Source organism: Hyperolius riggenbachi, chromosome 8 (assembly GCF_040937935.1).
Source record: "Hyperolius riggenbachi isolate aHypRig1 chromosome 8, aHypRig1.pri, whole genome shotgun sequence".
NCBI lineage: Eukaryota > Metazoa > Chordata > Amphibia > Anura > Hyperoliidae > Hyperolius > Hyperolius riggenbachi.
In genome coordinates, this window is record NC_090653.1 from 87,696,825 (window position 1) to 87,703,999 (window position 7,175).

Here is a 7,175-nt window from a genome sequence, read left to right on the forward strand (position 1 = left end):
CCAAAGGGGGCTGAATAATTACGCACACCCCACTTTGCAGTTATTTCTTTGTTAAAAAATGTTTGGAATCACGTATGATTTTCGTTCCACTTCTCACGTGTACACCACTTTGTATTGGTCTTTCACGTGGAATTTCAATACAATTGATTCATGTTTTTGGCAATAATAAGACAAAATGTGGAAAACTTCAAGGCGGCCGAACACTTATATATAAATTGGGTTTGGCTCATGGTCTGCACTGCCTGGTCCGCTGTCTGGAATATCTTGGAATATGGAATGACGGCAGCGGTAGGCGGAGATGTACAGAGCATACAGCTCCGCCTACCACTGCCGTCTTTCCATCGCTAGCCAGTGATAGGTAATGCTGTATGATGTGCCCGGCCGCTCGCTCTAGAGAGAGAGAGAGAGAGAGAGATATATATATATATAGATATAGATATGTATTTGTTTATTTATTTATATTTTTTTTGATTGTAGAACAGCAGCAATATTAAAATGGAGTGGATTACGGTTTAAAATAGCCAGGCTATAACAAATAGCCGCAGATGACATGGTGATTACAGGCATAGCCGTGACCTGCGCCCATATTATGCAGTCTGGGCCGTGAAAAGAAGGTGTAGTAGATAATTGCATGATCGGAATAGCCGCGCCAGAATTAACCTGCGCTGCTATCAGCGTGACTGCTTCCCGGAGTCGGTGTGCCCTTTATGTCTCCGCTAGCACTGTATCTGTGCTATGGCATTATTGTAATATGCGGGTGGAGCTACACAGGAGGGCGCAGCAGGATCTTGTGTGACCCAATCGGTGGTGTATCCGCCAGCTTCAAGCCTCATGTCTCCGTGCGTGTGACGGGTGGCGTAACATAGGAGGTGTAGTTAACAAAATGCTAGAAGACTAGCGCTGCTTAGTTATGTCCTTTAAAATGTAATGGTTTCAGTTGGATTGCTTCCTTCATATCAAACATGTACCACTAAAAGGATAGCACTACACAACATACAGAAAGAAGCCAGTGTTAGCAATAGACATAATAGACGTGGATCGTGTATCAATACATTTCCAAACATGTTTAAATGATCCTCATGATGCTGGCTGCTTGTACATCATGGATTTTCAAGATTTTTGATACTTAAAGAGAACCCGAGGTGGGATTTACTTATGCTAGTGGGGCACAGTGGCTGGTTGTGCACACTAACACCAGCCTCTGTTGCCCCATGGTGTGCCGCCAAGCCCCCCTGCGTGCCGCTATACCCCCCGCAGTGCTGGCAACACGCAGCGTGTCGCCAGCACAATGTTTACCTCTCGCCTGTCTGTTAGCGCCGCTCCCCCGCCTCCTCCGTATCGGCGCTACCCGCCCGCGTCACTTCCCTCCAATCAGCGGGAGGGAAGGAACGCGGGCGGGTAGCGCCGATACGGAGGAGGCGGGGGAGCGGCGCTAACAGACAGGCGAGAGGTAAACATTGTGCTGGCGACACGCTGCGTGTCGCCAGCACTGCGGGGGGTATAGCGGAGCACAGGGTGGTCTTGGAGGCACACCATGGGGCAACAGAGACTGGTGTTAGTGTGCACAACCAGCCTCTGTGCCCCACTAGCATAAGTAAATCCCACCTCGGGTTCTCTTTAATAAAAGAGCTTATTTTTACTGAAGACGGTGCTGACTCATTGGAACTTCTATATTGGAAGACACCTGTAGTGCACAGGTGACTGGAGTCGAGAGCACGTCTGGATCATTTTCCTAGTCCTCCATTGGTGCTTGCCACACACTGCTTTGGCTAAATGATCCTCAGGCCACAATATTCATCCATAAACCCACCACCACACCCGATGTGATCAGACCCACCGGATGGGAAGACATATAAAGCAGGTCTAATCGCACACTGGGACGATGCTTATGGCCGTCCCCCACCACACTGGCCGAGATGTCGATCAGATCATATGAGATATCCTCTTCAATATATCAGAGCACTTCTACTCCATTACTCATTATGAAACCTCGAGAAAGAATGAAAAGAAACCTTGAGAAAAAGAGTACCACAGTGTAAAACTATTAAACTAACATAATATTGCACTCACAAGTTTTCCGCAGAATCAGCACATCAAGCTTTTTTATACGGGCTCTCCCCCATGTGCTGGGCACTGGCTGGTTCCTTCTCCACCCTTGATCAGCATGCTTACGATTGAGGTGTGCGGGGATATCAACACTGCCTCGAGTGTCACACAGCTCTCATTTCCACACTAGAGAGGAGTGTTGATGCGGAATAGAAAGCTGTGTGATACACCGAGGCAGTGTTGGTATTCCCGCAAACGTGAATTGTAAGCGCGCCGATCGAGTGTGGAGCGGTGGAGACTGAGCCAGCCGGTGCGCAACAAGCCTCTCAGATTGGCAGCTGACAGGCTGTGAATTCACCACCAGTCAGCTGCTCTCCTGCAACAGCCGGGTGCTAGTTAGTGCTCAGTACCGGCATTAGACGAGTGCCCCCCCCCCAATCTGATCGATGCCAGGGCCTGCAGTTCAGCGAGCTGGCAAGGGGACAATGACTCTATTGATTTCACTTTAACAGAAACCTAAACTGATGAAGACAAAAACGAGATTGACTTACTTGGGGCTTCAACCAGCCCCCTGCAGTCACCATGTGCCCGCCCCGATACTTAACGGTCCCCTGCCACGGCTGGGTTTGGATCTTGCCAGTCTATGGCCACTCATCCTTGTACGTGCTCTTGTTGCCGGGAGCGTCCTGTGCAGGCGCAATAGAGATTTTCTCGTAGTGTGCCTGCACAGAATGCTGACGGGAGTGCCGAGGATGTGCATTGGCCAGGGCTGCGCAGGTGCAGTGGCCATCGAATGGCTCAGTTGGCAGAGTCAAAACAGGGCCACGGAGGAGGACCAGAGAATCCTTGAGTACCGGCGAGGGCACAGGATGACTGCAGGGGGCTGATAGAAGCCCCGGGTAAGTTTAACTTTCTTTTTTCCTGCATCAGCAACACTTTAAAGGAATCATCAGCCAAATATTTTAAAATGAGGTTTACTCACCTGGGGCTTTCTCCAGCCCCTTGCAGCCGACTGTCCCACACCGACCACTCCGCCTGATGTCCCGGGCTCTACGGACGGTGCAAGAGCTGACCGCGGGGTCGGCCTTACTGCGCCTGCGTGAACCGCCGCTTGCAATCAAGCCCACGTGGTCCGCAGCACACTGCGCAAAATTACTGCACCTGCACAGTGCGCCGCGGACCATGTGGCCATGATTGACAGCGGCGCTTCACACAAAAAGGCAGACCACGGGCCTCCGCACCGTGCGAGGAACCCGGGACGGCGGCAGAGAGCGGAACGGTCAACGTGGGACAGTCGGCTGCAAGGGGCTGGAGAAAGCCCCAGGTAAGTTAACCTAATTTTTTACATTTTGGCTGACAACTCCTTTGTGTGCTATTTTCACAATTTATGGTGAAATGTTGGATCACAGGCATGGCATACACAGCTCACACATCGCAGCATACACAGCAATGCAGCATACACTCCCTCACATTTCCCAGTTGCACGTCACCTCCATCCTCCAGGTAGCAATAATAATAAAGGCAGTGCAGAGAGTCTAGTGTTGGTGACAGGTTGGGCCTTGGGCTTCATTTCCCTACCAGCATGACACAGCAATAGCAGAGGTCACGTGGCACTGCAGGTGCCATCCTCAGCGGTACACGAGTGGCCCGCGTGCGTCACAATAGCTGCCATGACGTCATACACCGCCTCGCGCAGATAGAGCGGCGGCAGCGACGGAGACAGACGTGTAAGCTTCTCTCTCCGCATCTCCGATAGCCAGAAACTCTCTCAGGCTCGACATACACCGGCAAGAAGCAGAATACATAGAGCGGCTGTCCTGATAGTAAAGACCCGGGGCTCCCCCTAGCGGCCGGTAGTACAAATGACACCATATAAGGTAAAATAGATGTAGAGTTCTGATGCTCGTTCTGGGCTGATAAATGATGTAGACTGTAAAGAAAAACAAACAAAACAGAATTGCCCAAACAGCGTCTTTTCTAGGGGAGATCTTTGCCCTGAATTGCTGCTTAGGGCACTTTAATGTTACCCTCGAAGAGGGCACACGGGATACCGCGAAAAGCCCCACCCCCTACGCGCGCTAATCCCCACCTCTAACATTCGTTAACCTCCCCCTCCCCCCCCTAAGGTCATATGCTTGTGCGCGGAGCGGGCTGAGAGCCTGGAGAGGAGAATGAAGTGAGCCCTTTTGCTGTGATGGGAGTGTGATGTGGGCAAGACCACCAGAGCCCAGTCTCAGCATACACCGCACATCAGCATACACAGCGCACGCTCCCTCACATTTCCCAGTTGCACGTCACCTCCACCCTCCAGGTAGCTGTGTCTGCAGCAATAATAAGGGCAGTGCAGAGTCTAGTGGTGGTGACAGGCTGGGACTAGGGATTCATTTCCCTACCAGCATGGCACAGCAATAGCAGAGGTCACGTGGCACTGTAGGTGCCACCCATCCTCAGCGGTACACGAGAGGTCCGCGTGCGTCACAATAGCTGCTATGACGTCATAATGACATACACCGTCCTCACAGAGAGAGCAGCGGCGGAGACAGACGTGTGGCCTCTCTCTGTATCCCCAATAGCCAGGAGCTCTCAGGCCCGACATGCCGCGGCAGAAGCTCCAGGAACAAGCACTACAGAGAGCGGCAGTCCTGATAGTAGAGACCCGGAGCTCCCCCTAGCGGCCGGTAGAAGTGACACTAGGGAAAATAGATGCGATGTATGGAGATTTATGAGAGTCGGAACTCGTAGAGTTCTGAATGATGTTTATCCTTGGCTGACAAATGATATACTGCCGTGAAGGCCACTTAATAGCAATTATACATTAACCAATCAGCGTGTTTTCTAGGGCAGATCTTTGCCCTGAATTGCTGCTTAGGCCACCTCCTACCACACAGTAACTCTACTAAATATTTAACAGCCCCACCTAGTGTTTCCACCCCACCCTTTAGATTGTAAGCCTCTGGCAGGGTCCTCCATTCCCTAGTGTAATCTACAGGATCATGTACTCCTGTCCTATGACAGCCTGTACTTGTATTACTGGGCCTACCTAACCAGCCTATATTGCATGATCATGTATTTTGTACAATTTACATGTATAACTTTGTTCTATACATAGGGCCCAACCGTCCCGCTATCACGGTATGAGCCCCCCAAGTCCCGGGCAGCAGTGGGCAGTGAGGGTGTAAAAAAAATGATCGAGGCGCCAGCCGCGGGTAAATGGGATGCGGGACGCGTGCATCCCATTACTACCTCCCTCCCTCCCTCCCTTGGAATCTGCCCCCTCCTGTGTCTCCCCCCTGTTTGCAGAGTGCACAGCTAAACGGAGTGGGCTGTCAGCTTACCGGTATCGATGGACGCATACCGACTCCGGCTTCAATCTGCTTCCTGTGACGTCACAGGAAGCAGGAAGCCAGATGGTGGTACGCGTCCAAGGATACCGGTAAGCTGACAGCCCGCTCCGCTTAGCTGTGCACTCTGCAAACAGGGGGGAGACACAGGAGGGGGCAGATTCCAAGGGAGGGAGGGAGGGAGGTAGTAATGGGATGCGCGCGTCCCGCATCCCATTTACCCGCGGCTGGCGCCTCGATCATTTTTTTCTTGCATTGGCACCCTCTTCCTCACCCACCCACCCACGGACACCCTTAAAGTGACTCCGAGCTCAGACTAAAAATAAAATTTGAACTTACCCGGGGCTTTCTCCATCCCAGCCCTGGTCGGGACGTCCCACGCCGGCCCCCTGGCTCTTCTCTCGGCGGCTGTCCGCATACCGCGGACAGGCCGGTCCCCCGGGCGACACTGGCTAGTGTTGGGCCTTCTCCTTCCTTATACGTCACGAATGACGTCACATGACGCGCGGCGGCCGGCGTGACAGCACGGCGCATGCGCGGTTTAATCGCACATGCGCCGTGCTGTCAGCCGGCCGCCGTCATGACGCGCGGTGGCCGGCGTGTGACGTCATTCATGACGTATAAGGAAGGAGAAGGCCCGACACTCGCCAGTGTCGCCCGGGGGACCGGCCTGTCCGCGCTATGCGGACAGCCGCCGGGAGAAGAGCCAGGAGGCCGGCGTGGGACGTCCCGACCAGGGCTGGGAAGGAGAAAGCCCCGGGTAAGTTCAAATTTTATTTTTAGTCTGAGCTCGGAGTCCCTTTAAATGGACACCCTCCTCCTCATCATATATGGGGGAGATACAATTATTAGGGGATATTATTAATTGAAAAGAAAATTCAATTTTTTTATGGTAGGTGTGACGGGGGGCGTGGTTAGGGGTGTGGCCTACGTGTCCCGATTCCTAGATTTAAAATGTTGGGAGGTATGTTCTATATTGTATAACCTTGTTATGTCTTTCATCCTTGTATCGTTGTATATATTTATTGTCCAGTGCTGCGTAATATGTTGGCGCTTTATAAATACAATAAATAATAATAATGTTTCCTTCCAAAAGGGTGCAGGGGATACCGAGAAAGCCCCATCCCTATGCGCGTTAAGCCCCACCTCTAACATGTGTTAAGCTCCGCCCCACAGTCATAAGCTTGTCCGCGCGCAGCGAGCTGGGAGCCTGGAGAATGGGAAGTCCGGATCTTTTCAATGATTCGGATGATTCGAATCGGATTATTGAAAAGATCTGGATCTTTGAACCGAATCTTATAATCATTTTACTAGGGAAACATTCTGGGGGTGAAATGACTAGCAGGACAGGACTTTCCCTGCAGTGAACAGAGAAGGGGAGGGGGGGTGGACAGAGAAGGGAGGAGGTGGGGAAGAGGGGTGAGCAGAGAGCAGAAATGTTTTTTTGCACACATTACCCACATGTATACTCTGAATGCAAACGTCTCACAGTGAAAGAAAACATTCCCCTTTTCTCACCTGAACACGCATCATATATTTAGGGAGAAGTGAAGTGCAGCTGTTTCGAGCCGAGTGCAGGAGGATCATATTGCACTGCAATCACAGTGCCTGCCCTGTCATTGTAGCCCAGCATGCTGTCTGCAGAGTTACTGAGCTGTGCTTCTGAGCCAAAAGTTTCCCATTTGTTCACTATGCAGCACTACAGAACAGACAGCCTAAAATTAGCAGCACATTGCAGCCAGCAGGTGTGCTCTACACATATCTGGCAGTGGCACCCATGTCCCCTCT

At 51.7% G+C, this 7,175-nt stretch overlaps 1 long non-coding RNA gene across 1 annotated transcript in view; it reads right to left on the reverse strand.

The window, feature by feature from the left end:
- Nucleotides 1-3,821, reverse strand: part of LOC137528244 (uncharacterized) — a 152,370-nt gene extending 148,549 nt beyond the window's left edge. The window contains exons 1-2 of the long non-coding RNA XR_011023330.1: nt 3,625-3,821; nt 1,838-1,989 (exon numbers count right to left, since the gene is read on the reverse strand). This is a non-coding gene — a long non-coding RNA (uncharacterized lncRNA). The remainder of the gene's footprint in view (nt 1-1,837; nt 1,990-3,624) is intronic.
- Between the last annotated feature and the right edge of the window lie 3,354 nt (nt 3,822-7,175).